At 35.2% G+C, this 26,301-nt stretch overlaps 1 non-coding gene and 1 pseudogene across 50 annotated transcripts in view; one reads left to right on the top strand and one right to left on the bottom strand.

Annotated features, from left to right (window-relative positions):
* The window catches only part of LOC101865767 (E3 ubiquitin-protein ligase Itchy homolog), a 179,835-nt gene that overhangs the window by 64,581 nt on the left and 88,953 nt on the right, over positions 1-26,301 (top strand). For 2 of the 50 annotated variants that reach the window (XR_010587477.2, XR_012413879.1), the window contains one exon: positions 18,882-19,088. The exons of the other annotated variants lie outside the window; for them this stretch is intronic. This is a non-coding gene — a transcript (E3 ubiquitin-protein ligase Itchy homolog). The remainder of the gene's footprint in view (positions 1-18,881; positions 19,089-26,301) is intronic. 50 annotated transcript variants of the gene reach the window in all.
* Positions 9,843-10,939, bottom strand: LOC102119758 (tRNA methyltransferase 10 homolog A pseudogene; annotated as a pseudogene).

Genomic DNA, 26,301 nt, shown 5'->3' with positions numbered 1-26,301 from the left:
TGCCATTCTAGTAAATTTGTTGTTGACTAGTGCATTGCATGGTGGAAGAAGAAATGTAATAGTCCAAATAAAATAGTGATATTTCTTTTCTGATAATATAAAAGACTCAGATTATTCTGTCCTAGTTTCTAAACTCACAGAAATACACTGCTAGTGTAATATTTGGTATTTCCACTATGTATTTTAAATACCGTAACTTTACATTACTGTTTGTGGTACAATGAAAAGATGAAGAGTCAGAACATCTGGGTTATGGACTTGGATTTTCTGCTTATTAGTTTTGTATCTCTGACAGTTCACTTAACTTCTTTGGCCCTTAGTGTTCTCGTTTGTAAAACAGGGCTAATAGTATTATACTTACTTCTATAACTCATAGAGTTGTTGTGTAGCTTAAATGAGAATTTATGTGGAAATGCCTTGTGAATTATAAAGTACTGTTTAATATACCACTAAAATACTTTCTTTAGAATGAGAAGGGATATAAAGAAAAACAGTACAAATATAAGTTTTTTATTATTTCTTTTTACATTAATATGAGAGATATCAACCATACTCTTTATTAGAAAGGGTGAGAACACTCCAGAAAGGTCAACTGTTTTGTCTGTTGTCAGAGGATTAGAGAGAAGTTTCATATGGGCCATATATTTCAGGTCATGTATGTCCTTATATTTAAAATTCCCTTCAGATTATAGTCTTGCAATCTTACCTTTTGACCTTGTTTACTTCCTCTGAAAACACTCTGTGTGAGTGTGTTTGTGTGGAGTATATATAAAATGCACATATACATTTTGTCTGGATGTAGAAAAATACTGCAGTAGGCATGGCAAGAGCTAGTTCCTTTTGAGGAGAAGACTTCATTCATTCATTTTTTGTGCAGTTATTTGTGCCAGGCACAAGTTGTCTTTGCTCCAGTATTTGACCATATTAACTATGAAAACTTGGCCATCAGTTTCTTGGTTACATGGTTATTAATTTCTGTTCTTACTATGTACCTTTTCAGCAGATCCTTGAAGTCTTCATTGGATGTAGATATTGATAAGGGATGTACTCTGTTTTCAGTTTATTACCTTGTGTTTAACCATAAATAAGTAAAAATGGTATAAAAAAGAGACAAAAGTGGTATGTTTCTTGGATGTACAGCTGCATGTGAGGAAGATCTTCTGGCATTATCTCTATTCAGTCATCTATTTAGTAAGGCCCAATTTATACTGCAGATAGGAAAGATTTTCTAAAAGTGAAGGGAAAAAAATCACCATTTATTGTTAATATTATCTATCGATTAGCACATATTTATTGATCATATACTCTAAGCCAGACACTATGCTAGATGTTGAGGATAAAGTAAAAGTAAAAAGAGACATGATTTCTGTCCTTGCTTACAGTCTAGTATAAGAGATAGTTGTTAATCAAATAATTTCACAATTAAGTTTAAAATTAAAACAACCATAAACACTAAGGAGAGGTATGTGGTCTTAAGAGAACTCACAACATTTGAGAGAAATAGAAAAAGTAATGATGGTACATATTTGAATGATGAAAAGAAGTGGGGAACTACCATTAGTAATCTGTAACATTATTATATATATCTTATATATCACAGAGTTCTAGTGGTAAGAGTTTTGATACAATTATGATCTCCCACCCATAATTAGCTAGGTAAAGTTAAACAATTTTGATATAATAAAGAATGATTTGAAATCAATTTAAAAAATAATGTTAAACATTAGAGAACAAAACACACAATTTTACTTCATACACTTAAAATCAGTGGAATAAGTTCAAATGCTAAATTATCTCTTTACACATGTCACTTTATTATATATAGTGTTTCTTTGCCTTGAAAAGTAGGAAAATAAGACTTTGGGAACTAAGAAGCTTGCCAAATAAAATTCTTCCCCTAAGATATTAATGGAAGCATTAAAGCATTAAAAATTTATATTATTTCTTATTGATGTTTTTAGTTTTGTTGAAATTTAACCTTATAGAGGGAACCCATTAATTTCACTTTAAATTTTACTTTGTTACATGGACTATTTATACAGTATTTTTATTCTTATAAGCAGAGCTTATAATAAATTTAAAACATTTTTAAAAAGGATATTTTGGTTTCATGAAACAAAAGTATTTTCCTTTTCTTCATTTCTTTCATAAGCAAAGCTTAAATCTCAGCTTAAAGTTCTTTAAAATTAAATGGTTAGCCTTTTTGATTACTAATTATACTGTTGTATAATATTAGATCTGTTTCCTCAAGCATTTAATTCAGTGCATCAGCAAGAATTGCTCCAACTAAATGTTTTTCTTAAGTGAAATAAAAGAGATATGTTAATAATACTTAAGTTCTTATTGATTGCTGAATAATTTTATAATTTATAAATAATGTCAACACTTACATACTCTCAGTCTTTCTCCTAGATTTGCAGAGGAAACTGGCCAGACTTTATGACAGCAGCTTTACTTTATCACTCACAGAGCTCCCTGAATGAATTTCATGTTTAATGGGTGCTGGAGGTAAAAATCCTTTGGCTGGTTGGAAGCTGGAGGAATAAAAATGTACGACTTTGAGCTGTATGCTTTAATCATGAGGATAGTGTAGCTTATATTCATGTTTCCTTTTTATTTCGATTTAGATTTATCAAAGAGTAACAATTCATTGCATGTTTAGTAGTTGGAATGGAATATGCAGCACTGGGTGTTACTAGAAATACCAATTGAAAATATTTTTTCTCCTTTTCCTCTCAATTCTTGGACTTAAAACAAGTGTTCCTATAAGTAGTCCTGTGTTTAACATCCAGCAGTGTTATGTTGACTTTGAATATATAATAGAACATGAAAGGTAAGTTGTGTTTCAAACTGCATTGTAATTATATACTGAACTACACTGTAATCCTATCTGTCAAATCCTGGTTTATGGTGTTCTCATGAGGGTCAACTATTGTAACTAGAATTAATGAAACATAAAATGCTTTTTCCTGTTTGGATAGGGGGGATTCTGTTCCCTTGTACTTTACAAGCTTGAATCTCCCCCTACGCTAAAAATAGTACTTATGTTTAGTAAGAAAAATAGTGCCTTATTAAGGTTGGGAAGCTAATTAATTCCAGGAGACATTAAAAAATAATTTCATCTTTTATTTTAGATTCAGGGTTACATGTGCAGGTTTGTTACCTGGGTTTATTGCATGATGCTGAGGTTTGGGATGTGATTGATCCTGTCACCCAGGTAATGAGCATAGTACCCAGTAGTTAGCTTTTCAGCTTTTGTCCCCTGCCTTCCCTCTCCTCTCTGGTAGTCCTCAGTGTCTATTGTTGCTATCTTTATGTCTATGAGTACCCATTGTTTAGCTCCCACTTATAAGTGAGAATATATAGTGTTTGTTTTTCTGTTCCTGCCTTAATTCACTTAGGATAATGACCTCTTTCTTGTTACAAAGGACTTGATTTTCTTCTTTTTTATGGCTGCATAGTATTACATGGTATGTATATGCCACATTTTCTTTATCCAGATTCACTGTTGGTAGGTAACTAGGTTGATTCCATGTCTTTGATATTGTGGGTGGTGCTGCAATGAATATACAAGTGCATGTGTCTTTTTGGTAGAACGGTTTATTTTCTTTTGGATATATACCCAGTAATGGGATTGCTAGGTTCAATGGTAATTCTGTTTTAAGATCTTTGAGAAGTCTCCAAACTGCTTTCCACAGTGGCTGAAGTAATTTACATTTTCTCTAACAACGTATAAAAATACTCTTTTCTCGGCAGTCTCACCAGCATCTGTTGTTGTTTTTTTACTCTTCAATAATTGCCATTCTGACTTGTATGAGATGGCATCTCACTGCAGTTTTGATTTGCCTTTCTCTGATGATTAGTGATGTTGAGAATTTTTCATATGTTTGTTGGCTGCTTGTATGTCTACAGGAAACATTTGTTAACTGTGTTAGTGAAAGTTCTCAAGAGAAACAGAGCCAATAGGATATACAGTCATGTGTTGCTTAATGATGGGGGTACTTCCTGAAAAATGTGTCATTAGGTGACTTTGTCCTTGTGTGAACAGAATAGAGTATACTTACACAAACCTACATGGTATAGCCTACTACATACCTAAGCTATATGGTTTAGCCTATTGCTCCTAGGCCACAAACCTGTACAACATGTTAATGTACTTAGTACTGTTGACACTTGTAACACAATGGTAATTATTTGTGTATCTAAACCTAGAAAAACTACAATAAAAATACAGCATAAAAGATAAAAAATGGTACACCTATATAGGGCACTTACCGTGAGTGGAGTTTTCAGGACTGGAAGTTGCTCTGGTTGAGTCAGTGAATGAGTGGTGAGAGAATATGAAAACTTAGGACATTACTGTATAGTACTGTAGACTTTATAAGCACTGTGCACTTAGGCTATACTAAATTTATAAAGAAATATTTTTCTTCCTTCAAAAATAAATTAACCTTTTTAATAAATATTTTAAAGTTGATAAATTAACTTTTTTACTTTATAAACTTTTAAAAAACTTTTTGACTCTTTTGTAATAACACTTAGCTTAAAACACAGTAACACTTAGCTTAAAACATAAACACATTATACAGCTGCACAAAAGTCCTTTATTTCCTTATTCTATGAGCTTTTCCCTATTTTTAAATTTTTCACTGTTAAAACTTTTTTAATTAAAAACTGAGATACAGACATACATTAGCCTAGTCCTAATTAAGGTTAGGATCATCAATATCATTGTCTTCCATCCCACATCTTGTCCCACTGGCAGGTTTTCAAGGGCAATAACATGCATGGAGCTATCATCTTCTATGATAATAATGCCTTCTTTTGGAGTATCTCCTGAAGGACTTGCCTGAGGCTCCTGAAGGAGCTCACTGTAAGATAACAATAAAAAGTCTAGTATTAGTTGATACATAAGCCAGTAACATAGTCATTTATTATCATTATCAAGTATTATGTACTATATATCAGTGGTCCCCAACCTTTATGGCACCAGGGACCGGTTTTGTGGAAGACAATTATTCTGTGGACCAGGGATGATGGGGCATGGTTTTGAGATAAAACTGTTCCACCTCAGATCATCAGGCATTAGATTATCATAAGGAGTGTGCAGCCTATATCCCTTGCATGCATAGTTCACAATAGGGTTTGTGCTTCTGTTAAGAATCTAATGCCACCGCTGATATGACAGGAGGTGGAGCTCAGGTGATAATGCTTGCTGGCCAGCCGCTAACCTCCTGCTTTGTGGCCCAGTTCCTAACGGGCCACGGACTGGTACTGGTCCATGGCTTGGGATTTGGGGACCCCTGCTGTACATATTTGTATGTAGTGCATTATGATGGCTACAGTGTCACTAGGCAATTGGAATTTTTCAGTTCCATATAATCTTTTGAGACCACAGTCATATATGAGATCCATCATTACCTAAATATTGTTAAGTAGCACCTGACTGTAAGGGACATTTATTCTGAGGAATTAGCAGAGAAGTCCTATGATCTGCTCCTTGCAAGATGGAGACTGGTGGAAAGCTGGTGGTGTAATGTGATTCTGACTCTGAAGGACTGAGAACGAGGTGAGCTGATGGTGTAAATCCCAGTCCAGCGGCAGAAGAAGACCTATATTCTAGCTCAAACAGGCAGGCAGGAAGCAAAAAGGTGTGAATTCTTCCTTCCTTCACCTTTTGTTTTATTCAGGCCTTCAATTAATTGGATGATGGCCAACCACATTGGGGAGGGCAATGTACTTTACCGAGTCTACTGATTCAAATGCTAAGCTCATCCAGAAATGCCCTCATAGACACACTCAGAAACAACATTTAATCTTAGCACTCCGTGGCCCCATTCAAATTGACACATAAAATTAAGCATCACATGAATTTAAGTTGTATGTATATTTTATGAAAGGTGATAGATGTCAGGAGTGTCTCAATAATTTTGCCAAAAAATAAAAAGAAGAGAATTACTGCCATTTCCTGTCATTTGTACCACCATCTGAAATAATTTAACCCTTATTATGTAATAACAGTTGTGCAGGTCAACTAGAACAATAATAAACAATCAGACTTCTCTAATCTGGGCATTTCTGTCACACACGGAGTGATATAACTAAGAGTTGTATGGATGAATAGCACAGAGAGGCCTAATTCTTCCACATTCTTTGCATGATAACTTGGAGAGAACACTGAATGAATTGATATTTCTGGCTAATATATAGGTTTTAGATTTTTGTGAATTAAAAACATTAATGTGAGCAAAGCTGCAACTTATATAGAGAATCAGTTTTCTGTTCAGAGTCTTGGGATATCTAAAATAAAATAGCTGGAAGATTTTATGTGTTGATTATAAGACCCATTAAAAGTCACAACCACCTAGTAGAAAAGCTTCCATTTTTGAAAAATGAGGTTCTTTGAGAACCATGGATCATTGACTAGCTGATCATGTATTTACTTTAGTCTTTCTTTTTCTGGCTTTTCTATGGGCAAGGAGGAGGAGTTAGATGACACTAAGGGAATACAGATTTCAGATGTGCAGAGTTTTGACACTTTGATACAAAGAAATGATTATTCTAAATAACTTATTACATATGCATTTGAAAGAAGAAATGAAACTTGATTAAAAGTTCTAAACTTAAAAGAATTGCAGTGAAATCAGAGACTCTTTAGTTCAGCCTGTACGAATGAGGAAACCTAGATAAACAGAACACACAAAGTTAATATAAACTGGTTCTAGAAAGTTAATAAAAACTGCCATGACCCTGGGTCCAGTGCTGTTTTCAGTATTTTATTTAATGTATTTTTAATCGTTCTAACTTACCTATAAGATAAACTCATGTTTGTCTCAATTCATTCTATTTAGAATCTAAGTAAAATAACACATTTTTGAGATATTTTGGTTGGATCTTTGAAAATTAATTGTAAAACGTCACATAAATTAGGAACTCTACAAGCATATGGTATCATTTTTTTTGCTCTAGTTTCTTATTTTCTCAATGTTTTACATATTCATCAAGACTATACATAAGATAGTTGATCCCTTGGGTTTAGCTCTATAGGTATAAAGATTTAAATACAGTTTACTTTCAAAAAGTTATTTAAAAATTTTAAAAAGGAAATACTTCAAAGAAATGAAAATGAAACGTTTAAAATAGGAAATATTAAAAATTTTAAATAGGGAAAAATTGCAAACATACTGAAAAAGCAGACTAACCAATATTAACAATATTTTAACCAGATTTAAAATGTTAAGTATTTTGACGTTTGCTTTATATTTATTTTTGTTGTAAAGAAATAAAAGTTCATAAAGATTCTTGAGTTCCTTCACATCCCATTCTGTCTCATTTTACTTCTTCAGAGATAACCACTTTCCTGAAGTTGGTATGTATTCTTCCTCCAGCTTTATTTATTTGATTGTATATATTTATATTTATGTATTCATAAATTTATATACCTGCTCTACCAGTATGGTATCTGCTAGCCACATGTGGCTATTTAAATTAATTAAAAGAAAACACATTCAGTTTCTTTGGAGTACTAGCCACATTATAAGTGTTTAATATTCTTTAATATCCACATATCGCTAGAGGCTGCTGTATTAGACAATGCAGATACTGAACATTTTCATTATTGCAGAGCGTTCTGGTGTATACTATTGTTTGCATGTTCTTAAACTTATATAAATTGTATCATGCTGTACATATTCTGGAGCTTGTTTTTTTTACTCAGCATTATGTTTTTGAGATTTATCTACAGTGATACGCATAGTGTTTCATTATATAAATGTGCTGCATTTTATTTATTCACTTATTTATGGATGTTTAGTCTATTTCTAGGTATTAAATGTTAAAACAATGCTGTAAGGAATACTTTTATGCTTGTTCCTTTGCCAGGCATGTGTAAAGGTTTCTTTAGGGTGTGTGCTTATTGGTTGTAATCATTATCAACTTTGCATGATGTAGTCAGCCATTCCCCAAAGTAGCAATACCAGTTTATGTTTCACTAGCAGTGGGTAAGATTTCCTTTTCCTCATATACTTGCTTATACTTAATATTATTAGAATATAGTGTGAAATGTTGTTTTGCTTTCATTTGCATTTCCCTAATAGTGAGGATGAGCAACCTTTCATATGTTTATTGTCCATTTACATTTCATTTCTTTTGTTTTTACCTTTTTCTTATTTCATTTTTTAATAATCATTCATTTTTGGTCATATGCATTGTAAACTTGTACCATTTTGTGGCTTATCTTTTTTTGTAATTAATAAAAATTAAACTTTTATTTGGAATGATTTTCCCCCACCTTTAATAATTAAACAGGGCCCTATTTTACATTACATAATTTAAGTAAAAGGCATAATATTTCATGCTAATAAACCACATTTACTGAGAAAAACATGAACCTTTGAAAAAATACAACTTAAGACATAAGCTTTGTTATTTTAAAATTGTAGGGCTTGTCTTTACTTACATATCTTGCCTATAGACCTCACCTTAAAATAGGTAACTATGATAGATTACTAAGAATAAAGTAACAAAAACAGACAGTAAATATCAGTACTAAATCCAATAAACTTTCTGTGTGTGTATATATGTTAGTATGTAACATATATAGTATATTACACATTTTAAAAATATAAGTTTTATGTATTAAAAAGAAGACAAAGAACAGCAACTCATTTTACCCAAACTCAATGAAGGCTACTGAAATCTTTTAGCTGTGACAGAGACTGATCATTTTACCTTAAACATTTAACTGCATATACAATTACGGATAGGAAACTAAAACAGCTCCCTTTTACACTATTATGTCTTACCAACATTCCCATACAAACGTTTAGTTAAGGATTTTTGTACTTAATAAAATTCAAATTGTTCTTAGGGTGTTCAACGCAACCATTCAAGTAGTACAATAAGTATTCAGTATTACAGAATAATAAAGTATTTCAGTATTATTCAAGTAATACAGATATATGGCAAATCAATCATGTTATCATTAGTTAATAACTGAGAACCATACACGATGAGGACAGATATAAATATATTTACGTGCATATTTTCACATGTGTATTTGATTTATAGAAACATAAATTAGTATGCATATTCTTATAGGAGAGGAGGCAGATGCACATATAAACTTTATTCATCTTAAGAGCCAACAAATTGAAAAATTATATGGAAAAAAAAACCACAGCTGCTAAAAGCTGTTCCATTTTAAATGCAGGTAAAGACAAAATTGATCTTTCAATAGCAACAGCCTTATAAAATAATTTAGTCTGCAAAATTCAATTTTATAATTGGAGTAACTTATCACCATTGTAAGAATTAAGAAAATGCATTAAAGAGATTCTCAACTCTTCCGTAATTACTTCAGAACCATAAAAAGGCATCACAAAGAAGGAACAGATATGCGTTCCATAGTCCAAAAGAAATGAACTAAGTCTATCAAACTGATACTTCTTCCTAAAATTACTACATTTCTTTCAAGTAACTAAGTTAAACATAAAAACTGCAAATAGAGGGTAACCTACCATACACAATATTCTGATAGATTGACAGTATATTTATGAATATGTGCCTTCACAGATACGTAGGCAATAGATCATAAAGATGTTGATGTGACTATAAAATTAAAAAACTGAGAGGTCAGAAGGCACATTCTAAAGAGTATGAAAATATATTAATAAAGTAAAATTATCTAGAAACTACTATTTGAGGCTTTAAAAACGAACAAAAATACACATTTAAATCTTATTCTAAATCAAAAATATTTTCTTACAAAGTTTAAAGGACTTTTTTATTATTATTTAGGTCCAAAAAAAGTTTTTAAATGTCACAGCAGAAATAACAGAAAATAAAATGTTCAATATTCTATACAGCACCTTGCTTTCTCCTAATTTTTCCTTAAACTAAAAGGAAACCAGGTAACATTAGTGTGGCAGAGAGTTCACTGTAGATTCAGCGTGATTTTCCTTATCCTGCTTTTCTTCACGTGGTGAATCTAGTTCATTTCTGCTATCTTCCGTCTCACTGGAATCACTGTCCGATCCACATTCCTCCATCCTGACAGACTGATTGTCATAAGAAGCACTTTCACAGGTTTTGTCTGTGGGAACAGCTCCTTTCCACTGGGGCAAGATAGTAAAAAATGCTTCTTGCCAGTCTCTTGTTTCCAGGTATTCCAGAATAATCTCAAACACATGATTAACTGCCAAAACTTTTCGACTATTCATCTTCACAAAATTTCCAAGCAGGAGCTGTGCATGATTGATTCCATAATCTGATGCTTGTTTATATGTGAGTCCCTTGTGATGGTTGTGATCTACTAATCCTCCAATCACATAAGCCTTTGATTCATCTAATTCCTTCAGTATATTAGGTGAATCTGATGTAAGATAAATCAGGTCTTCTTTTTTTTTATGAGTTCACTATAGTGCTCTGGTTTGATATGGATATCCTTCCAGTTGACCCATCCTTTGTCATTTTCATCCATGTTGTTGTTCAGCTGACCTCCATGGCTTGTCAAGTAAAACTGCACAGGATGCAGTGCCCGTCGGTTTTCTGCATAACATCGTTGAATCTGCTTATGAAGTTTCTTAATGTCCTTTAATACCATCAAGTCATCAAAACTACAGTCAATAATGAGGTGAAGGGTGCTATGAACAACATCTCTTCGAACACGTTTTCTGTCATTTCCATCTGAGTTTGATTCCATTTGACATTGTCGCTCCAATTTTTTCCTCTAGTGTTTTTCTTTCCGCTTTTGTTTGCGGAGTTCCCATTGCTCTTCCCGTTGTTTCTGTTTTATTAGTTTTTTCATTTGTCGTTTAGATACTGGTTCACACCCTTTACCTAATCTTGGCTTCTGGCTTTCTTTTTGATGTTCATTTATGCCTTGCTTTTTGTCAACATTAGAAGTTTCACAAAATGCTGGCAACATTTCAGATGACATTATTTGGTGCCTCGAGCTGAGGAGTTGATAGGGAAGTGAAATCTCAGAAAGAAGGCCTTTCTAGGTTGGCCTGGTTACTGCTCACGCTTCCTTCCACAGAAATTTCATTTCCCAGAGGCAGGGGCGGTAGTTACACCGGCTTATCTTTTTACTTTGTGATGTATGGATGTATAGAGGTTTCAAAACTTACTGTGTAAATATTTTTGGCCTTACCCTTTAAGGCTTCTACTTTTTTGGGTCTTAAGAAAGTTTTTCCTATTTTGATGTCATAGGGTTAATTTTCATTTTTTCTTCTAAAAATGTTACAACTTTTGCTTTCTAGCCTTAAGTTTTAAAAATCCACCTGGAGTTTATTTCGCGAGATGGTCTAATTTTTTTTCCATATGTAACTAATTTTCTCAGTATCATTATGAAAATAATTTATCGTTTCCTCAATGATTTATATTGCCAACTTTCTAGTATAGAGTACCAACAATATTCAGTACCAAATTGCCATATATATGTGGTTCTGTTTCTGGGTTCCCTATTCTGTGTGGTTGATTTGTTTATCTCTATGCCAACATTATGCCGTCTAAATTATCATAGCTTTATAATAGGATGATGGCTGTTAGGATAAATCATTCTACATTGTTCATCTTCTTCAAAAGTATCTTATTTTCAGTCTTTTCTTTTACATGTGAATTATAGGGGTCACATTGTCAAGTTCTGTTAACAGCCTTCATGGGATTTCTGGTGGAGTTGAATTTATTGAAATAATTTAGTGAGAACAGACATTTTTATGAAACTGAATTTTTTTCATCTACCAACATGGTATATCTTCCCATTCATTTAAGTTTCCATTTATGCCTGATGGTAAAGTTTTAGAATTTCCTCTGTAAAAGTTTTACTCAGATTTTGTTCGATATATTCTAGGTGCATTATGATTTTGTTTCTATTGGAATGAGATGTTTTATTACATTTATGCTTGGGTATTGCCTCTGTGTAGGAATGCTATTAATTTTTTGTATGTTGATCTTATTCCCAGTAACTTTGTTGAATTGTCTCATTAGTTTTGACAGTTTGTAGATTCTCTTGGATCTTCTGTATAATCATAGTATTTGTAAATAATAATTTTTATTTTTTCAATTCTTAGACTTTTAAAACTGGTTAGGGGCTGGGCATAGTGTTTCATGCCTGTAATCCCAGCACTTTGGAAGGCCAAGGCAGGTGGATTGCCTGAGGTCAGGGGTTTGAGACCAGCCTGGCCAACATGGTAAAACCCCGTGTCTACTAAAAATACAAATTCAGCTGGACATGGTGGCAGGCACCTGTAATCCCAGCTACTTGGGAGGCTGAGGAGGGAGAGTCGCTTGAACCTGGGAGGCAGAGGTTGCAGTGAGCCGAGATCGTACCGTTGCACTCCAGCCTGGGCAACAAGAGCGAGACTTCATCTCAAAAAAAAAAAAAAACCCAAAAAACTGGTTAGGATTTCCTGTATAGGCCTAACTTGAAGCAGTACTAACAAACATTTTTATCTTGTTTCTAATTTTAAAGAGAATGCTTCAAAATTCTACTATTAAATATCAGGTTAAGAGAATTTTCTTGTATTCTTAGTTAGCTAAAAGTTTCTTAATATAATACATAGATGTTGAATTTTTTTTCCTGTATCTTTTGAAATGATCTTACGGTTTTTCTCCTAAATATGTTAATATGACAGCTTACATTACTAGATTTAGCAATATCAGTCTATCCTTGAATTCCTGGGATAAATCTTACTTGATTATGACACAGTTAAGTAGATATATGTATATAGACATAGACATTTAGATGATATAGATGGACACACTTTGCTTAACTAAATTGATTAAATTCATTAATTTATGTTGGACATTTTCATCTCTGTTAGTAAATGAGCCTGCCTATAGTCTTTTCTTACCCATTTTTGCCATTTTGGGCATTGAGATTATACTAGTTGATATGGTTTAGCTGTGTCCCCACCCAAATCTCAACATGAATTGTATTTCCCAGAATCCCTGTGTGTTGTGGGTGGGACCCAGGGGGAGCTAATTGAAACATGGGGGTTGGTCCTTCCCATGCTATTATCATGATAGTGACTAAGTCTCATGAAATATGATGGGTTTATCAGGGGTTTCCATTTTTGCTTCTTCCTCATTTTGTCTTGCTACTGACGTGTGAGAAATGCCTTTCACCACCTGCCATGATTCTGAGAACTCCCCAGTCATGTGGAACTGTAAGTTCAATTAAACCTCTTTTTCTTCGCAGTCTCGGGTATGTCTTTATCAGCAGCATGAAAACAGACTAGTACAGTCAATTTGTACCAGTAGAGTGGGGTGTTGCTGAAAAGATACCTGAAAATATGGAAGCAACTTTGGAAATGGGTAACAGGCAGAGATTGGAACAGTTTGGAGGGCTCAGAAGAAGACAGGTTTTTTCTTTTATTTTTATATTTTTTTATTATTATACTTTAAGTTCTAGGGTACATGTGCATAATGTGCAGGTTTGTTACATATGTATACTTGTGCCATGTTGGCGTGCTGCACCCATCAACTCGTCAGCACCCATCAACTCATCATTTTCATCAGGTATAACTCCCAATGCAATCCCTGCCCCCTCCCCCCTCCCCATGATAGGCCCCGGTGTGTGATGTTCCCCTTCCTGAGTCCAAGTGATCTCATTGTTCAGTTCCCACCTATGAGTGAGAACATGCGGTGTTTGGTTTTCTGTTCTTGCGATAGGTTGCTGAGAATGATGGTTTCCAGCTGCATCCATGTCCCTAGAAGACAGGTTTAAAATGTGGGGAAGTTTGGAACCTCCTAGAAATTTGCTGAATGGCTTTGACAAAAATGCTGATAGTGATATGAACAATAAGGTCCAGGCTGAGATGATCTCAGATGGAGATGAGGAACTTGTTGGGAACTGGAGCAAAGGTGACTCTTGTTATGTTTTAGCAAAGAGACTGGCAGCATTTCGCCCTTGCCCTAGAGATATGTGGAACTCTGAACTTGAGAGAGATGATTTGTGGTGTCTGAAAGAAGAAATTTATAAGCAGCAAAGCATTTAAAAGGTGACTTGGGTGCTGTTGAAAGGGAAATAGAGCATAAAAGTTCAGAAAATTTGTAGCCTGATGATGCAGTAGAAAAGAAAAACCCATTTTTCTGAGGAGAAATTCAAGCATACATAGCAGAAATATGCATACATAGCAAGGAGCCTAATGTTAATCCCCAAGACTGGGGGGAAAATGTCTCTAGACCATGTCTCCAGGCCATGTCAGAGACCTTCACAGCAGGCCCTCCCATCACAAACCGGGAGGCCTGGAAGAAAAATGTGGTTTTGGGGCCAGGCCCAGGGTCCCTATGCTATGTGCAGCCTAGGGACTTGGTGCCTTGTGTCCCAGCCACTCCAGTCATGGCTGAAAGGGGCTGACGTAAAGCTTGGGTTGTGGCTTCAGAGGATGGAAGCCCCAACCTTGGAAGCTTCCCAGTGGTAATGAGCCCGCAAGGGCACAGAAGAATTGAGATTTGGAAACTTCTACCTAGATTTCAGATGTATGGAAACGCCAGGATGTACAGACAAAAGTTTGCTGCAGGGGCGGGACCCTCATGGAGAACCTCTGCTAGGGCAGTGCGGAAGGGAAATGTGGGGTTGGAGTCTCCACAGAGAGTTCATACTGGGGCATTTCCTAGTGGAGCTGTGAGAAGAGGGGCACCGTCTTCCAGACCCCAGAATGGTAGACCAGTGACACCTTGCACCATGCGTCTGGAAAAGCTGCAGACATGCAACGTTAGCCTGTGAAAGCAGCTGGGAGGGAGGCTGTACCCTGCAAAGCCACAGGGGTGGAGCTGCCCAAGACCATGGGAACACATCTCTTGCATCAGCATGACCTGAATGTGAGACCTGGAATCAAAGGAGATCATTTAATTTGACTGCCCTGCTGGATTTCAGACTTGCATGGACCCTGTAACTGCTTTGTTTTGGCCAATTTCTTTCATTTGGAACAGCTGTATTTACCCAATACCTGTACTCCCATTGTATTTAGGAAGTAACTAGATTGCTCTTGATTTTACAGGCTCATAGGCAGAAGGGACTTGCCTTGTCTCAGATGTGACTTTGGACTGTGGACTTTTAGGTTAATGCTGAAATGAGTTAAGACTTTGGGGGACTGTTGGGAAGGCATGATTGGTTTTGAGATATAAGAACATGAGATTTGGAGGAGCCAGGGGCAGAATGATATAGTTTGGCTGTGTCCCTACCAAAATATCAACTTGAATTGTATCTCCCAGAATTCCCATGTGTTGTGGGAGGGACCCAGGGGGAGGTAATTGAATCATGGGGGCTGGTCTTTCCTGTACTATTCTCATGACAGTGACTAAGTTTCACGAGATCTGATGGATTTATCATGGGTTTCCGCTTTTGCTTCTTCCTCATTTTCTCTTGCTGCTGCCGTGTAAGAAGTGCCTTTTGCCTCCCACCATGATTCTGAGGCCTCCCCAGCCATTTGGAACTGAAGTTCAATTAATCCTCTTTTTCTTCTCGGTCTTGAGTATGCCTTTATCAGCAGCATGAAAATGGACTAATACCCTAGTCCTATAAGATAAGCTGGATAGCTTTTCCTATTTTTTATTCTTGGAATATCTTGCTTAAAATAGGGGTTACCTGTTTCTTTAAGATTTGGTGATACTTGTCTATAAACAACTTTTGACTGATATTTTCTTGTGGACATATTTTTGACTGCTGAATTAATTTCTTTGATATCATGAATATGTTCAGGTTTTCTATATTCTTCTTTAGTCAAATTTAGTTTGTTTATACCGAATATTCCAAAAGTCTTAGTACAGTTTTAAGCTTAAATGACTTCAAGAGTATAAATGACATGGATTTACACAAAAAGGATCTGCAATTTAACTTTTTTTGAGTTTTATGGCTTCTGAATAACAAATTTTAATTTTTTGTTCCAATCAGTATTTGCCATATTTAGAGGAACTGAAACAAAAAATTAAAATTAAAAATTTATTATTAAATTTCTTTATAAGATTTTTTCCTCCTTTTTGTCTTGTGTGATTTATTTGTTGAGGAAACCAGCTTATTAGTCTGTAAAGTTTCCCACTGTCTTAGGAATTCCTAGACAACCCCCAGATTCAGTGACTCACTAGGAGGACTCACAGGACTCAGCATATAGTCATACTCATGGCTATGATTTATTATAGCAAAGGATACAAAGCAATACCAGTAAAGGGAAAAGGCAAATGGAGCAAAGTCTGGAGGAAACCAGCCACAAGCCTTGAAAAGTCCTCTGCTCATGGAGTCACACAGGATGAACCTAATTCCCTCAGGAACAAGTTGTGACAACACATGTGAAATGTCTACCAGGGAAGCTCACTAGAGACTTTGTGCCCAGGGTGTTTATTAGAGGCTGCTTATCTAGGTATTCTCTGCATGGCATATACAAAATTCCAGACTCTCAAAAAGAGAGGAGGTGTTTAACTTAAACCGCATTGTACAAACCGTTTAGGCACAGTGACCTCTCTTAGTAGTTCTGGGACTGGTGGCAACACTTCGAAATCCAAGTTCACAGGGTCAACCTTGCAAACAGTTTGTTCTAAAAAACTTTTCTATTTCAAATTTGGGGTTATAGGAGTTTTACTTAACATTTTTGGTTTTATGTTTGTGTTTTTTTCCCTCTTATGCTAAAACTGTTAGTTCCTAGTATAATAACATTAATGAAATTAATCTCTATTTTAATATCAGTATAACAATACCAATGCTATTGCTAACAATATGGTTACTGGGAAAAAGTTTACAATTTTTTTTACAGTTCTTTTGGTTCTTGCTGTATATCTCACTTAGAATTTATAATCTAATTACTCTGTTTAATGTCACTTGAAATAATTGTTCTTTGTGTTTAAGCTAGCAACTTGATACGTAAGTTAGTTTATTTCATTTTACTTTCAAATTTTGGGAATAGTTTTTAACATTCTTGATTCAGCTTTGCTTTATAATTATGTTAGAAATTTATATAGTTTCAGAGTCAAAACTAGAAAATAAGATAAATTTGGCGAAGTCTAGTTTCTGTCCTTCTCGCTTTGCCCTTTTCTCTGCTTTCCCATAGGTAAACGATGTAATTAGCTTTGATTTATCTTTCTTTTGTGTCTGCTTTTAAAATGGAGTTAAATTTATATTGTTTTCCTAGATAAATGCAGGATTACTATTGACACTGTCCAGCTCCTAGTTTTGTTCATTTAATAATATTTCTTAGCAATTACACTATAACATTATATAATATTAATTACTAGCAGCTATTTCTTATCTGGCATGGGATTACCATCATACCGTGGGCCCCAAACCTATCTTAGGTTTTGATTGGTTATAGAAAACTTTTTCCTAACCAGAGCTTTTGGCAGAGAACTGGAAAAAAAAAGAAAACAAAACAAAACAAAACAAAAACTGCTCTCCTGGGCTAGTGAGTAAATATTTTGTTTTTGCTTTTAATATCCCTTTTAAATGGAATAAGCCATCTTTTGAATATCTGAACTTTTTATTCAGGTACCTCAGTTATTTCATTCTAACTTCACTACTTAGATGGGCCCCAAACCACATATCCTGTCCTGATAGATGGACCTTAAAACCTTAGCTACTGACCCCTAGGTTCAATTTCTACTTTATATGTTCTTAAGTTGTTATACTGTCTGCATATACTCTTGTAACTTTGGCTTTGGGTTACCTCTTTGTTTTTGAACTCTGAGTATTTCTAAGCTATATACCGTTTTTGGGGTTTATATGTTTTCTAGCATTTCTATGTGTTTGGAGAAAGATCAGTTCACTGTCATGTTGCAAGTAGATGAAATGTATTCACAGGTATACCTCAGAGATATTGCAAGTTCAGCTCCAGACCACTGTAATATTAAATAAAGTGAATATTGTAATAAAGTGAGTCTCACACATTTTTTGGTTTCCCAGTGCATATAAAAGTTTTGTTTACACTGTACTGCAGCCTATTTATATATGTGCAGCAGAATAACATGTCTAAAAAAAGCAGTGTACATACATTAATTTAAAAATACATTATTCCTAAAAAATGCTAACGATCATCTGAGCCTTCAGTGAGTTGTAGTCTTTTTGCTGGTAGAGGGTCTTGCCTCAATGTTGATGGCTGCTGACTGATCAAAGTTGTGGTTGCTGAAGGTTGGGGTTGCTGTGGCAATTTTTAAAAAATAAGACAACAATGAAGTTTACCCCATTGACTGACTCTCTCTTTCAAGAAAAATTTCTCTGTAGCATATGATGCTGTTTGAGAGCATTTTACCCACAAGAGAACTTCTTTCAAAATTGGAGTCAGTTCTCCCAAACCTTGCTGCTGCTTTATCAACTAAGTTTATGAAATATTTCAAATCCGTGGTTGCTCACAACAATGATGCAATGTATATATAATAGCATCTTCACCAGAAGTAGATTCTATTTTCAGAAAACCACTTTTGGCAGGGTGTGGTGGCTCATGCCTGTAATCTCAGCACTTTGGGAGGCAGAGTTAGGTGGATCACTTGAGGTCGGGAGTTTGAGACCAGCCTGGACAACATGGTGAAACCCAGTCTGTACTAAAAATGTAAAAATTAGCTGGTCGTGGTGGTGGACACTTGTAATCCCAGCTACTCAGGAGGCTGAAGCAGGAGAATCACTTGAACCCAGGACGCGGAGGTTGCAGTGAGCCCAGATTGCACCACTGCATTCCAGCCTGGGTGACAGAGCAGGACCCTGTCTAAAAAAAACAAAAAACAGAAACCAAACAACAACAAAAAACCTTATTTAAAAAAACTCACTTTCTTTGCTCATTCATGAGAAGCAACTCCTCATTTTTTAAAGTTTTATCATAAGATTGCAGCAATTCAGTCACATCTTTTAGACTCTACTTCTAATTATAATTCTTTTGCTATTTCTGTCATACATGCAGTTATTTCTTCCACTGACGTCTTGAACCCCTCAAAGTCATGCATGAGGCTTGGAATCAACTTCTTCCAAGCTCCTGCTCATGTTGATATTTTGATCTCCTTTTATGAAACATGGATGTTCTTAATAGCATCTAGAATGGGAAATCCTTTCCAGAAGGCTTTCAATTGACTTTGCCCAGATCTATCAGAGGAATTGCTATCTACGACAGGTATGGCTTTACAAAATGTATTTTTTAATTAATAAGACTTGAGGTAGGGTGTGGGTGGCTCACACGTGTAATCCTAGCACTTTAGGAGGCCGAGGCAGGCAGATTGCCTGAGCTCAGGAGTTCAGGACCAGCCTGACCAACATGGTGAAACCCTGTCTCTACAAACAATACAAAAATTTGCTGGGCATGGTGGCACACACCTGGAGTCCCAGCTACTCAGGAGGCTTTGAGGTACTCTAATCTCTTGAACCTGGGAGGCAGAGGTTGCAGTGAGCCAAGATTGTGCCAGTGTACTCCAGCCTGGGCAAGAGAGCAAGACTCTGTTTACAGAAAAAAATATTAATAAGACTTGAAAGTCAAAATTGCTCCTTGATCTATGGGCTGCAGAATGGATGTTGTATTAGCAGTCAAGAAAACAATGTGAATCTTTTTGTCATCTCCATCAGAGCTCTTGGATGATCAGGTGCATTGTTAATGAGCAGTACTATTTTGAGAGGAATCTTTTTTTTTTTTTTTTCCTGAGCAATAGGTCTAATTGAAAGGCTTAAAATATTCAGTAAAACATGCAGTAAACAGATGTACTGTCATTTAAGTGTTGTTGTTCCATTTATAGAGCACAGGCACAAAAGATTTAGCATAATTCTTAAGGGCCCTAGGGTTTTGGAATAGCAAATGAGCATTGGCTCCAACATAAAGTCACCAGCTGCATTAGCCCCTAACAAGAGTCAGTCTGTCCTTTGAAGCTTTAAAGTCAGACATTGACGTCTCTTCTCTAGCTGTGAAAGACCTAGGTGTCATCTTCTTCCAATAGAAGACTGTTTCATCTACACTGAAAATATGTTGTTTGGTGTAGCCATCTTTGTCAGTGATCTTAGCTAGATCTTCTGGATAACTTGCTGCAGCTTCTACATCAGCACTTGCTGCTTCACCTTGTGCTTTCCTTAAACCTGGTGAACCAACCTCTGCTAGCTTCCGATCTTTCTTTCACAGCTTCTTCACCTCTCTTAACCTTCATAGAATTGAAGAAAATTGGGTTCTTGCTGTGGATTAGATTTTGGCTTAAGGGAATGCTGTAACTGGTTTGGTCTTCTATCCAGGCCTCTAAAGCTTTCTCTGAATCAGCAATAAGGCTGTTTTGCTTTCTTATCATTCATGCGTTCACAGAAGTAGCACTTTTAATTTCCTTCAAAAACTTTTACTTTACATTCGTAACTTGGCTGTTTGGCACAAGAGGCCTAGCTTTTGGCCTGTCTTAGCTTTCGATGTATTTTCCTCACTAAGCTTAATGATTTCTTGCTTTGGTTGAAAGTGAGAGATGTGAGACTCTTCCTTTCATTGCAATATTTAGAGGCCATTGTAGGGTTATTCATTGGCCCAATTTCAATATGTTGTGTCTGGGAATAGGGAGGCCCAAGGAGAGAAACGGAGGAACTGCTGGTTGGTGGAGCAGTCAGAATGTGTACATTTATTAAGTTTGCCTATGGGCATGGTTCGTGATGCCTCAAAACAATGACAATAGTAACACCATAGATCACTGATCACAGATCACCATACCAGATACAATAATAATGAAAAAGTTGGAAATATTGTGAGAATTACCAAATTGTGACGCAGAGACACAAAGTGAGCACACGCTGTTGGAAAAATGGAGCTGATAGACTTGTTCGATGCAGGGTTGCCACAAATCTTCAGTTTGTAAAAGCGATATCTATGAAGCTCAGTAAAGTGAAGCACGGTAAAATGAGATATGCCTGCACTTCTATCACCCATGTGTCATCCGTTTTCTGTAATTGATTGGCTGAAGGAACACACACACATTCACATATTTGAAACAATTTTAAAGGATGTATCTTATAATTAAAATTATGACATTTCTTAACAAATCTTTTCCCTTTCTTTCACTTGAAAAGATTACTGATTTTCTGTAATAGTTATTTTAAGGTATATTTCAGCATGTTCTCATCCTTTTTTCCTCCTTTCCGCCTTGCTTTTCCTTTTTATTTTTTCTCTAAATCAAAGAAAAATTTACGTAGAGGAACCTAGGTCAACTGATCTTAGTGCTTCTTTCATAAGGGTAATACATATAATCACAAGGCTTTTAGACAACATTATAGTGAATATAAATTCCTTTTAATAGAATAGAAGAAATTACCAAGTACAATTTGTGGGTGCTGGTGCAGATTCATGGGTCTGGGTAGTTTTTCAGCCTATGAAGAGCCTTTTCCCAATTACATTTATTCCTATTTGATTTTATGTGTTTCTTTTACTTGTGCTCTCTTCTAACTTGTCTCTTCCCTGTTGCTTTCCTTTATGCGCCTCCTCTATTTGCAGTGGAGATGTTTCATTGAAACTGCATCTAGTATTGGGATGCCATAGAGGAACCTTTGTATTTTATAAATTTCAACTAGATTTTTTTCTTTGTGCTCTTCTGCGAGTTTGAATATAGAAGCAATATTGATATGAAGTAAATAGCTTGGAAGTGTATAAGTCATAGTTTAATCTTCAGATCTCTTGAAGAGATCTGTAGTTTTCAGAGAAATTCTTTTTGAGGAGGACACATTTACTTGCAACTTTGCACCAGAATTAAGAATTTTGTAAAAGTGTGAGAAAAATTGGCCACTTTTAAGTTTCCTTAGGTAAAACTGATAGTAATTTTATTCCTATTTGTTTTTGCTAGCTTTATCATATAAGATGTTTTAGCTGGAGGAAAAAACAAGGCAAGAAAGACTATTAAATCTTTCTTTAGACTAAGTGGTTACAAGGAAAGTTAATTTTCAGAATCTCTCAAAATATATTATTGTTATTATTATCTTTTGGTCATAAGAGTTATTCTGTTTTAAAATTTATTTATTTATTATTTCTTGTTTTTCCTTTCTTTTTTTTATTTTTTATTATACTTTAAGTTCTAGGGTACATGTACACAATGTGCAGGTTTGTTACATATGTATACATGTGCCATGTTGGTGTGCTGCACTCGTTAACTCATCATTTACATTAGGTATATCTCCTAATGCTATCCCTCCCCCCTCCCCACACCCCACAACAGGTCCCAGTGTGTGATGTTCCCTACCCTACGTCCAAGTGTTCTCATTGTTCAGTTCCCACCTATGAGTGAGAACATGTGGTGTTTGGTTTTCTGTCCTTGCAGTAGTTTGCTTGGAATGATGGTTTCTAGCTTCATCCATGTCCCTACAAAGGACATGAACTCATCCTTTTTTATGGCTGCATAGTATTCCATGGTGTATATGTGCCACATTTTCTTAATCCAGTCTGTCATTGATGGACATTTGGGTTGGTTCCAAGTCTTTGCTATTGTGAATATTGCCGCAGTAAACATATTTGCGCATGTGTCTTTATAGCAGCATGATTTATAATCCTTTGGGTATATACCCAGTAATGGGATGACTGGGTCAAATGGTATTTCTAGTTCTAGATCCTTGAGGAGTCGCCACACTGTCTTCCACAATGGTTGAACTAGTTTGCACCCCCACCAGCAGTGTGGAACTTATGAGACTTATTCTGTTTTAAAATTAATTAATTAATTGATTAATTTATTATTTCTTTTGTAGGGACTGAGTCTCACTGTGTTGCCCAGGCTGGTCTCAAATTCCTGGCTTCAAGTAATCCTCTGTCCTTGGCCTCTTAAAGTGCTGGGATTACAGGCATGAGTCATTGTACCTGGCCATAAGACTTATTCTCTAAGAAACTTTGAGGCATAATACTTCTTCACTTATTTTATAAAAGAGCCTGGAGAAAACCCAGTGCCAAAACGGTATATGTGCTATTTAAAGGTGTGCATTGATAGGCAAACTTGAAAATGAGATGTTTTATAATTGACCTTCAATTCAGATGATGAGTTCATGCAGTTCTAGGCATTTATGGACATGTTTAATGAAAACATGAGGAATGCATGAAAGCTCGTGAGAATCTCAACTTTGACTTCTCCTGATATTTCAGACTATGGCATTTGCCATCATTTTTCTTCATACCTTTATTATGTCATCTGTGTCAAAGTTACATCAACCTGGATTTATGCATATTTATTACATTAAGTATACTTTGAGTATAGTATATAAACTTAAACATGAATTTATAGGTAGCAACAATAAAATATACATCAACTAATAAGAAAAAACAGGATTCAACAAGATAATGCCAGGTCCTGTAGTTGTCACTGTTCCATGATGAGTTGAAATTAAGAGAGAAAGCTCAATTTTCCATCTAATTGAATTTACCAAAGCAGGACCTTTCATCCACATGTTGAAAACAGGAGCATGTCTTTTCTCACAACCTGTAAACCAACTAATGGAAAGATTGACAGCTGGGTGAAGAGAACACAACCTTATATTTGGTTTCAGCCAGCCAGAGTTCTAATCACAGCTGTGGTGATGAGGGGAGTGGGAAGATTTGCCTTTCACGCAGCAACTTAAACAAACACAGCATAATATCTCCATTGCTCTCCAAGTCATTTCCTGCTTCCGCATTCTTCATGCACGTCCTTCACGTTGCATTTATGGAAACTCAATCAGAAAGCTAGCTTTTGGGTTATTTTGTTTCTATCATAGTCTATGGGAATGACAAGATAAAGTTACTACTAATCACTGAAGCATGTGGGGAATTAACTGAAAAAAAAGGCCTCGACTGAATATATTACAAAAATTTGAGAAAGGGTTATATTTTAGAAGTCCACTCATTTGGACAGTATTTGAGTCTTTGGGTATCTTCTCATTCAGCTTTCTCTGTATGCACGCTGCCTTATTGCAAATCGGAACCATGGAATGCAGATGTTTTCTGTATTCACAGTAAAAAGGAGGCTAAAGCAAATACTTAGAAAGTGACCTGTGTAGCTGCATGTATTCTTTCTTTTGCTGGCAAAGATGTGACTGTCTCTTTATTATACATTCAAGAATGCTGAATCTTATAAAATGATTAGATTCAGGAGAAAAGTTGTTAGGCTTTGAGATACCAAATATGAATATCAATTAACAAGAGCAACAAGAGAAAAAAAATCACAAAAATCGTGGTATGTAAATTAAGAATGGCTGGGAGCAATTACTTTATATGGCAAAGCCAGGAAGACATTAGAAACACCTATATTTCTTCGTTTTCAACTCATGAACAAATGTAGAAAACATGATATAATGCATAAATTAAAAAGGATACCTATTTCATAATATCCAAGGTAAGGAGACATGGTAGAGGGAGAAGGAAATGATAACAGAAGTCCTTGAATAAAAGCAATTCTGACAAAAAGAGGGTGTGTCCTTCTACAAGGGCCAAGCTATGCCATGTCTCACATCCTGATTTTTTGAGTAGACTTCTTGCCAATATATATTTCCCCTGGACTCTAGAGTTTATAGGATGTGGTTCGCTAACATTAACAACACAGCAGTTTCTTTCCCTCACAGAGAAGCCTGCTTAAGCAAAGCAAGACATAAGCAGCTAGAATACTTTGCTAATTATTTACATACAGACAAAGATAGATGAAATGTGGGTTTTGTGTTTATTTTATATTACTGTCTGATCTATGAATGAATAAAGGAATAGAAAGTTTCTTACACATTTCACTTTGATTTTATTTACTTGTAGGACATCTAACAATGATATCTGAAAAACAGATACTAAGTCTTAGGTAATTCATTTTTTCCTTCTAATATTACATCATAGTGGTATTGAGTTTTCTCTTTATGTTCAAATCATAGGTATGTATGGTAATAATATCATCTATCTTCTATAACAGTTTTGAGAATATGCATTCTACTTAGTTTGTAGTATCCACAAAACATTTTTTTTCCTGCTTTTAAAGTTATAGTATAAATTCAGAACATTTGTTTGAGGAGAGCATTTCTAAAATAAGCCATAACTAGTGATGTTAGTTAATGGACATCTAATTTTAAGAGGAAATGAAATAATTTCCTCTTCATCATGTTTGTATATATGATATACAAATCATCATATTTGTATATATAAGCAGTACCTTATTAAAATTGTATAAAGTACATGTATTTATGTTAAATATTCAAAACTTTGAAATCAAAAAATATTTTTCCAAATAGAGTAAAACAGTAGGTATTGTCTTCGGATTCTTATCTCCATTACCCGGTCAAGGCTAAAACCTGGTTGTTTGTCTTTTGATGAAAAATCTGTAAACATTTAAGTTTCATTATGGAAACTGCACACTTTTATGGCTTGCAGCTTAATTAGAATTTTGGAGAGGTTCTCTCTCTATTTGCATTTTCTCCATGCGCTTGGTCTTATTTTCTCAGTAAAAGAATTGTAATTTAATGCTAGATTTGGACATATAATTCTACTTTCTTTTTCTTAATGAGAAAAGACAAAAATCAAGCATCAGACAAGAGACTAAAATATAAGAGAATAAAGTACTGAAAAGAACAGCCACATGTATGTAAACCCTATGGAGATTTTAGCTTAAATCCATGTAAGTATAATGAGTATAATGTCATTATTTGCAAAATGCATGATGTTTGAAAGAATCAAAACCACACCAAATTGTTTAAGTAGTTATTTATATAATAAATGCTGATTCTATCTTGGATTTTTTGCCATGTACAAGGAATTTTTCTTGTTTGTTATCTACTAATCTGCTGTCTATTGCTATGGATTTGCTTATTCTGGATATATCACATAAATGGAACCATACAATATGTGACCTTTGTGTCTACCTTCTTTCACTGAGCATATTTTTGACACACACACACACACATACACACACCCACACACCCACCCCATTACCACAATTTGTTTATCTGATTATCCACTGATGGGCATTTGAGCTGTTTTCACTTTTTTTTGCTGTTATCAATAATATTGCTGTAAACATTCATGTGCAAGTTTTTGTGTGGACATCTTTTCATTTCTGTTAGTCAGATGGTAATTCTGTGTTTAACTTTTTGAGGAACAGCCCAACTGTTTTCCACAGCAGCTGCAACATTTTATGTGCCTACCAGGAAGGTACCAGGGTTCTTATTTCTATACATCCTTGCCAACTTTTTCTTTTTTTGAGATGGAGTCTCGCTCTGGTGCCCAGGCTGAAGTGCAGCGGCATAATCTTGGCTCACTGCAACCTTCACCTCCTGGGTTCAAGTGATTCTTGGGCCTCACATTACAGGCACACACCACCATTCCTGTCTAATTTTTGTATTTTTAGTAGATACAGTTTCCCATGTTGACCAGGCTGGTGGTCTTGAACTCC

The sequence above is a fragment of the Macaca fascicularis genome, chromosome 6 (assembly GCF_037993035.2).
Source record: "Macaca fascicularis isolate 582-1 chromosome 6, T2T-MFA8v1.1".
Classification (NCBI taxonomy): Eukaryota; Metazoa; Chordata; class Mammalia; order Primates; family Cercopithecidae; genus Macaca; species Macaca fascicularis.
The sequence above is the reverse complement of the archived record's forward strand: the minus strand, read 5'-3'. Positions and strand labels throughout refer to the sequence as shown.